General features: G+C 43.3%; 1 non-coding gene across 1 annotated transcript; it reads right to left on the reverse strand.

Annotated features, from left to right (window-relative positions):
* Positions 1-2,684: 2,684 nt before the first annotated feature.
* Positions 2,685-2,874, reverse strand: LOC129694275 (U2 spliceosomal RNA). The gene has a single exon (XR_008722987.1). It is a non-coding gene; the product is annotated as a U2 spliceosomal RNA (small nuclear RNA).
* Positions 2,875-6,158: the final 3,284 nt, after the last annotated feature.

A 6,158-nucleotide genomic window follows, 5' to 3' on the forward strand; every position in this document is an offset into this window, starting at 1 on the left:
CAGATCAAACTTCAAACTGGTAAATTCTCGTTTAATCTTACTATTTTACTTCGGAGTCACGTGAAGATTTCAAAGCTCTGTGATTTCAAACCGTGTAAAAGCTATTACTACATCACTGCCGAAGTCTTTGAGGGAGGAAGTGTGTTATCGTAATCAACCAATGAATCTGTTGGTAGAGAAACACAATGGTATTTTTTACAATAACAATGAAGAAATTTAAAATGCTCCCCTGGGCTTAATTTAAATATTTGCAGACTGGAATCTTTCCTGCAAATAAAACAGGTTTTGTCAACAGCTTATAATAATTTTTTTCTGAACGTTTTACCCCCACCATTCTGCTGTAGCCAGGATGTGGTTTATAGGCACGTCCATTCTTTTTGCCGTTGACGTGGAAGCTTGTCCTGTGGAATGAACTTTGTACATGTTAGTTTTATCCCAGCAGCTTTAGTACCTGCTTGAGCCATCCCGAAATGGCTCGTTACCCGACCACAAGGTTTTTTGTGACTGATCCACAAGGCTTTTCATCTCCGTCGAATATTTAGGTTGTGTCTATGTAGGGTAATAGGGTCATGGCACATTACCGTGTTTTCTGGCGGGTAAGCCCGGATTCCACGACTGGATTAGGTGTTCCTGGTCTGTTTTGACCATTCCCTGGACAATGATAGAGATCTGGTCTGGAGCTGTGAGCATGGTGTCCAGTTGCAATAGGAGTAATGACTGGACCCTCTGTGCAGCTCCAAGTGCCCTCAACATATGTGTTTAGAGCATAGATGGTTCAGGTTGGGGATCTGGCTGGTGGGCATCCCGAGGTATGGCAGTACCACTCTGACATCCCATATATGGGTGTACCTGGTCTAGGGGTTTAGAGTTGTAATACCCTTCATAGATTTATCACCAGCCAGTGGGACCCCATGGCCTGTTGTTCTGTAGCTGTTTTGAAAAGACAGGCAGGGCAGTTCTAGCTGTGTTGATGGTACTGTAGCCGAATCCTTCATCATGGTGAAGGTTCACCAGGAATTCCAGTACGTAGTAACTGTATCGGTTGAGTAGGTTATCCCTGTATCCATGCAGTACTTCTCTTGATGCTGGACAAGTGCTGTTTTTCAGTGGATGTTCGGAGGGATGCTGACATGGTGTCGACGATTCGTTATGATAATCCCAGTCCCAGAAGTGGTTTGTGCAGAATCTGCAACCCAGGAGCTTGAATTTCCCATGGCACGGATGGCTTGTGCCCGACTCCGAGTGTTAATAATTCTGGGTCACTGGGGAATACCATCGAAGTTTCAACAACCATGTCATGGAGTATTGGGAACCATGGCTGCGTAGGTCAGTCGGGTACTATCAAAATACCTGAAGCAGAGTCCTTTTGTACTGTGCGTAGTCCCCGACTGATGAGGCAGAAGGGAAGAAATACATAGAAAAATAATTTCCCCAATCCAGCGCGAACACATTTGCTGCTGCTGCCTCAGGGTCTGGTTCCCAAGCGACATACATAGGTACCTGGTGATTTAGCGTTGATGCAAATAATCGATATCTGGCGTGTCGTATAGCTTGATAGTTTTAGTGAAACTTTTTTATAAAAACATCTAATCGATGTTGTCATTAAATTTATGTGACCTGGTGTCTGTCACTGTATTTAGCTTACCTGACAGGTAAGTTGCTGATAGTCAAATACGTCTTTGGACACACCATTGCCAAATTGTGTTGACCAACTTGTCGCATGATACCGACTTAATGCCACCCATATGGTTAATGTAGGCCACCACCGTAGTATAGTCTATTTATAACCGTACATGCAAGTGCTTTAAATCCATAAAATTCACCCAGACATTTTTAGATAATTAATGCCCAGTGTAAGTGGTAACCCCACCACTGTAGTTCTGATATTACTTCAGTGGGTAACTTCATGAGACGCTCAATGACGACCTGTATGTTGTTTTTGATACTAAGGTCCGAATTATGTAGCCAGAAATGCTACCATTTTTCCAATTACTCTGTTACTTGTCGAGTAGTTGGTAGTTTGTTGACCATTTAATTTGTTGCATGTTTGTGCCAATTCAACTATGTTGTCTCTTGGCAACATTATAGTCACGTAGACTGAATTAATTATGAAGCCCAAGATAGTCCAAGAAAGAGGATGGCTTCAACTTAGATTTATCTGGATGCAAGACAAACCCCAGGGTTCCGAATAATTGTTTGTTAGTTAAACAGTTAACAAATCAAATTCATGGTCTTACCTAGCATATAGGATATCGCCAAGACATGCCATGACAATATGTTTTTGTCTTCTGAATATTGCCAGAGCTGGTTTTAATGACTGGCCAACTCTCTTGGGCTGATGTGAGCCCATTGGATAACACTTTAGACTGCTATAGCTGCGGCATCCAGATAAATTTCAGGTATCTGTGATGATCCTAGTGAATGATACTAAATGGTAAACATCTTTAAGATGAATGCTTGCCATAAAGTATTCTATGGAATTTGGTTGTTTGGCAGTAACAACCGTTCCATTTTGAAATGTATATACTTAACAGACATATTTAGTGAAATAATGTCAATGATGATACGACTTCCACCTTCTTTTTTGGGTTTAGTTTTTTGAATATATTTGCAAGGGTTCAAGTTTCCCCATGATGTCCCTTTCTTTAACAAAGAGGGGGAAAAAAAACCCCTCTGGGGTGAATGTTTTTTGCACCATTCCCAGAGGCACTGCAATACTGGGTCGATGCATGGAGTGGACGGAGCAAGCCCCTATTCCATCTCCCTCTTCCAAAATCAATTTAATATATGGTCCCTAGATAAGGGACGTATCTGATATTAAACTGATAAGAACAGATACTACACTTGATCTTAGCCAAAAGGCCGAGAAGCGATTTTTCTAGTGTGAATTGTATTCACTAATGCCATTGAGTATATACTATCACTCGTGATAGACTCCCATGTTAGTATTGTTCTGTACATTGGAAAGACCAGACCCACCTACCTCCATGGTTGTGGGTATTCTTCTGTTTCCTATGGTCCAATGAATGTTGCACGTCGTCTGACGTGACGGTGACATTGGGGGGTGGCACATTTTCCAGGGGGTCCGCTCCGGGCCCTGGTCTAAGGAAGACTTTCGGGGATAGATGCGGCCCCAAGCTTTCATCAGTCCGATATGGTAGACGTTGACTGATGGATGCGGTAGGGTGCTGCTGCATAGGAATTACTGTTTTTGGTTACTCGTCCTCTCTTCACGAGGGGTTCCCACGTGGCTGTCCACTACACCTAGCAGCTCTTCCTGTTCCTGCACCCTTGCATACTCCCGAGATCTTCAGCCATTGCCCCTGTTCTTGACCAGCCCAGCCCTGGTCACCAAAGCTCCTCTGGGAAGGAGAGAGCAATGGACAGTGCAGAAACACTGTGGAGGGAGTGCCTGACCTCCCTCTGCGAGAGCACCCCCCTGGGGCGCATCTCGCTGGAGCTCCTGCTCCAAGAGCCGCTCCTGCAGCTCAGGCAGCTGTCTCTCCCCCTCCTGGGTGGAGAGACGTCCCCGTCCGATGTCGGAACCACCGGCCGGTTCTTGCATATACATCCAGCCCGCTGCTCAGGCGCTAGCGGGGCTGGGCTCGGTCGCGGTGTCGGGGTAGCGGACCGCCCGGTAAGCGGTCCTACCGCCTGTTGCTGTCCCCGCAATGAAGACGCTCCTCCGTGGTCGAGCGGGCAGGTGCAGGTGGCTGTCTTTCCACCTGGGGGTGGAAAAAACGTCCCGTCCTACGAGTCGGAACCACCGGCCCGACGCCTCCGTGGCGTTCTTCCCAGCCCGCTGCTGAGGTGCTGACGGGCTGGGCTTGGCGCAGTGTTGGGAGCGGAGCGCTGGTTAGCGGTCCTGCCGCGGTGATGCTGCCCCCGCGATGGAACGGTCTTCCGTGGAGTCGAGCGGGGGCAGGACTGCACCGTTGTTGCCCCCTGGATGAAGGTGAGTCGTGCGGGGCAGGTCTCCCTCGTTGCTGCCCCCGCGAGAATGGGCTCGAGCGGGGACAGGTCTCTCTCTCTCACCGTTGCCGCCCCTGTGTGGAGTGGCACCGGCACCGGCACAGCTCCCTGTCCGTGGACCGCAGCGTGTGCGGTCCTGGTGGCGTCTTTCCCCCCTTCCGCGAACGGAACACTCCTTCCCCGGAGTCCAAGGGGGCCGCTTGCATGTGGAGTGGCACCGGCACTCCGTGGACCGCAGTCCTGCGGGGAACAAACAGACGCGAGGGGCTGTTAGAATAAAGGTAAGTACTTACCTAAAGCTTCGTTTTTCAGGTTGTAGCGGGAGCCCTGACTCCCGCCTCCGCTGTTGCCTGCTGAAACGTAATGCCGCACATGCGTGCTGAGGCGGGCTCTTCACGTAGTCACTCACATGACTCCGAAGTAAAATGATAGATAACTCTTGTTCTTGAGGTTTGTGTGAATGCATTATGTTAAGCAGACGTCTCAGGTTATTAAATGAATGTCTCTTAGGTATAAATCCCGTTTGATCCTCGTTTATTAGTTTACTAACATATTTACTTAGTCTTCTAGCTTGTGTTTTCGCTAATATTTTTTGATCCGTATTTAACAAAGCAATAGCTCTGTATGATCCTGGTTCTTCTATATCTTTATCTTTTTTAAATATTAATGTGATCGTTGATTCTGCTAATGTTTCAGGTAAGATTTGTTCTTTAAAAGCGTATGTATACATTTTCTGTAAACGTGGTGTAACTATGTCGTAAAAACATTTATAAAATTCATTACTGAATCCGTCTGGTTGTGGTGTTTTTCCATTCTTAAGTGTATTTATTGTGTCTTCTATTTCCTTAGATGTAATTTGTGCTCCCAGTTCCTCTGGTTCCTTCAGTTCTAGTTTTGGAAGGTTACAATTGTCCAGAAATTCTGAAACTTTATTATTGTCTATTAACATTTTGGATGTGTATAAATTCTGGTAAAATTGAGCAAATCTTTTATTGATATCATTAGGTAGTGTTAATAATTCCCCTCTATCTGATTTAATCTTTAAAATTGCATGATCTTTTTCCCGTTTTTTCAGTTAGCGTGCCAAAGGTTTATGGGGTTTATCCCCAAATTCAAAATGTTCTTGTTTTGTAATTTGGAATAGTCTTATAACTTTCTCTGACAATAATTTATTTAGCTTAAATTTCAGTATTAAAATTTTATTATGTTTATCCATAGTTGGATCTTTAGCATTATCTAAATCTAGTTCCTGATCTGTTCTTTAATTGTATACGTCCATTGTGGGTCTTTTTGTTTGAAAAGCTTGATGCGAGATTGAAACCTCCAGAAAATGATTAATAAAGTCGCGATAGAGATTTTGTCCTTCCAGTTTTAAACAAAAGATGTGGGTCGAATTTGCGAGTGATCCTCCAGAACGATTTGTTCATAGACATTCTAATGGTGTGTTAGCGGGGAGTGATTTAGGGTTCATAGTATATAGGGATTAGTTTTGTATCCACTAGGAAATAGTATATACGTGAGTATGTTTTGTGTACCATTGAATAAAACGAGTATTCCCTTCCAGTCAGATTCGCGATCCTCCAAACGTCTGCTATATTTGTATTTTTTATATATGTATTTAAGAGTTCACTAGTTTTAGATGTCATATTACCTCTTTGTTTTTGCATCGATTTATCTGAATACGGGTCTAAAACACAGTTGAAGTCTCCTCCAATTATAACATTTTGGTAGTTAAATTCTGCGATTGTATTCAGGATTTTATTGAAAAATTGAGGATTATCAAAATTGGGCGCATATATATTTACCAAAGTGATTGGCGTAGCGTGGATCTCTCCTGTAACTATAAAATATTTCCCTTCCTTATCTGATATAATGTTCTTTGATTTAAACAAATAAAACAGAATCTAAAATTAAGAAATCTATCTCTTTTAATGCCAATATTCAATAATCCGTCGTTTAAACCTTCAATTATAGATAAATCATTTACACAATGGGAAAGAATGGGAATCAAAACGCTCGGAGACGTATGAATTGGGAAAATTATCATAATTTCAACAATTACAACTGAAATATAATTTGAAAAATAATCAATATTTTAAATATCTTCAAATCTGTGACTATCTGAAAAAATACACAAAAGACTATCATAACATGCCTCCAGACTTACTGGATGAAGCAATGAAGAC

The sequence above is a fragment of the Leucoraja erinacea genome, unplaced genomic scaffold (genome assembly GCF_028641065.1).
Source record: "Leucoraja erinacea ecotype New England unplaced genomic scaffold, Leri_hhj_1 Leri_59S, whole genome shotgun sequence".
Classification (NCBI taxonomy): Eukaryota; Metazoa; Chordata; class Chondrichthyes; order Rajiformes; family Rajidae; genus Leucoraja; species Leucoraja erinaceus.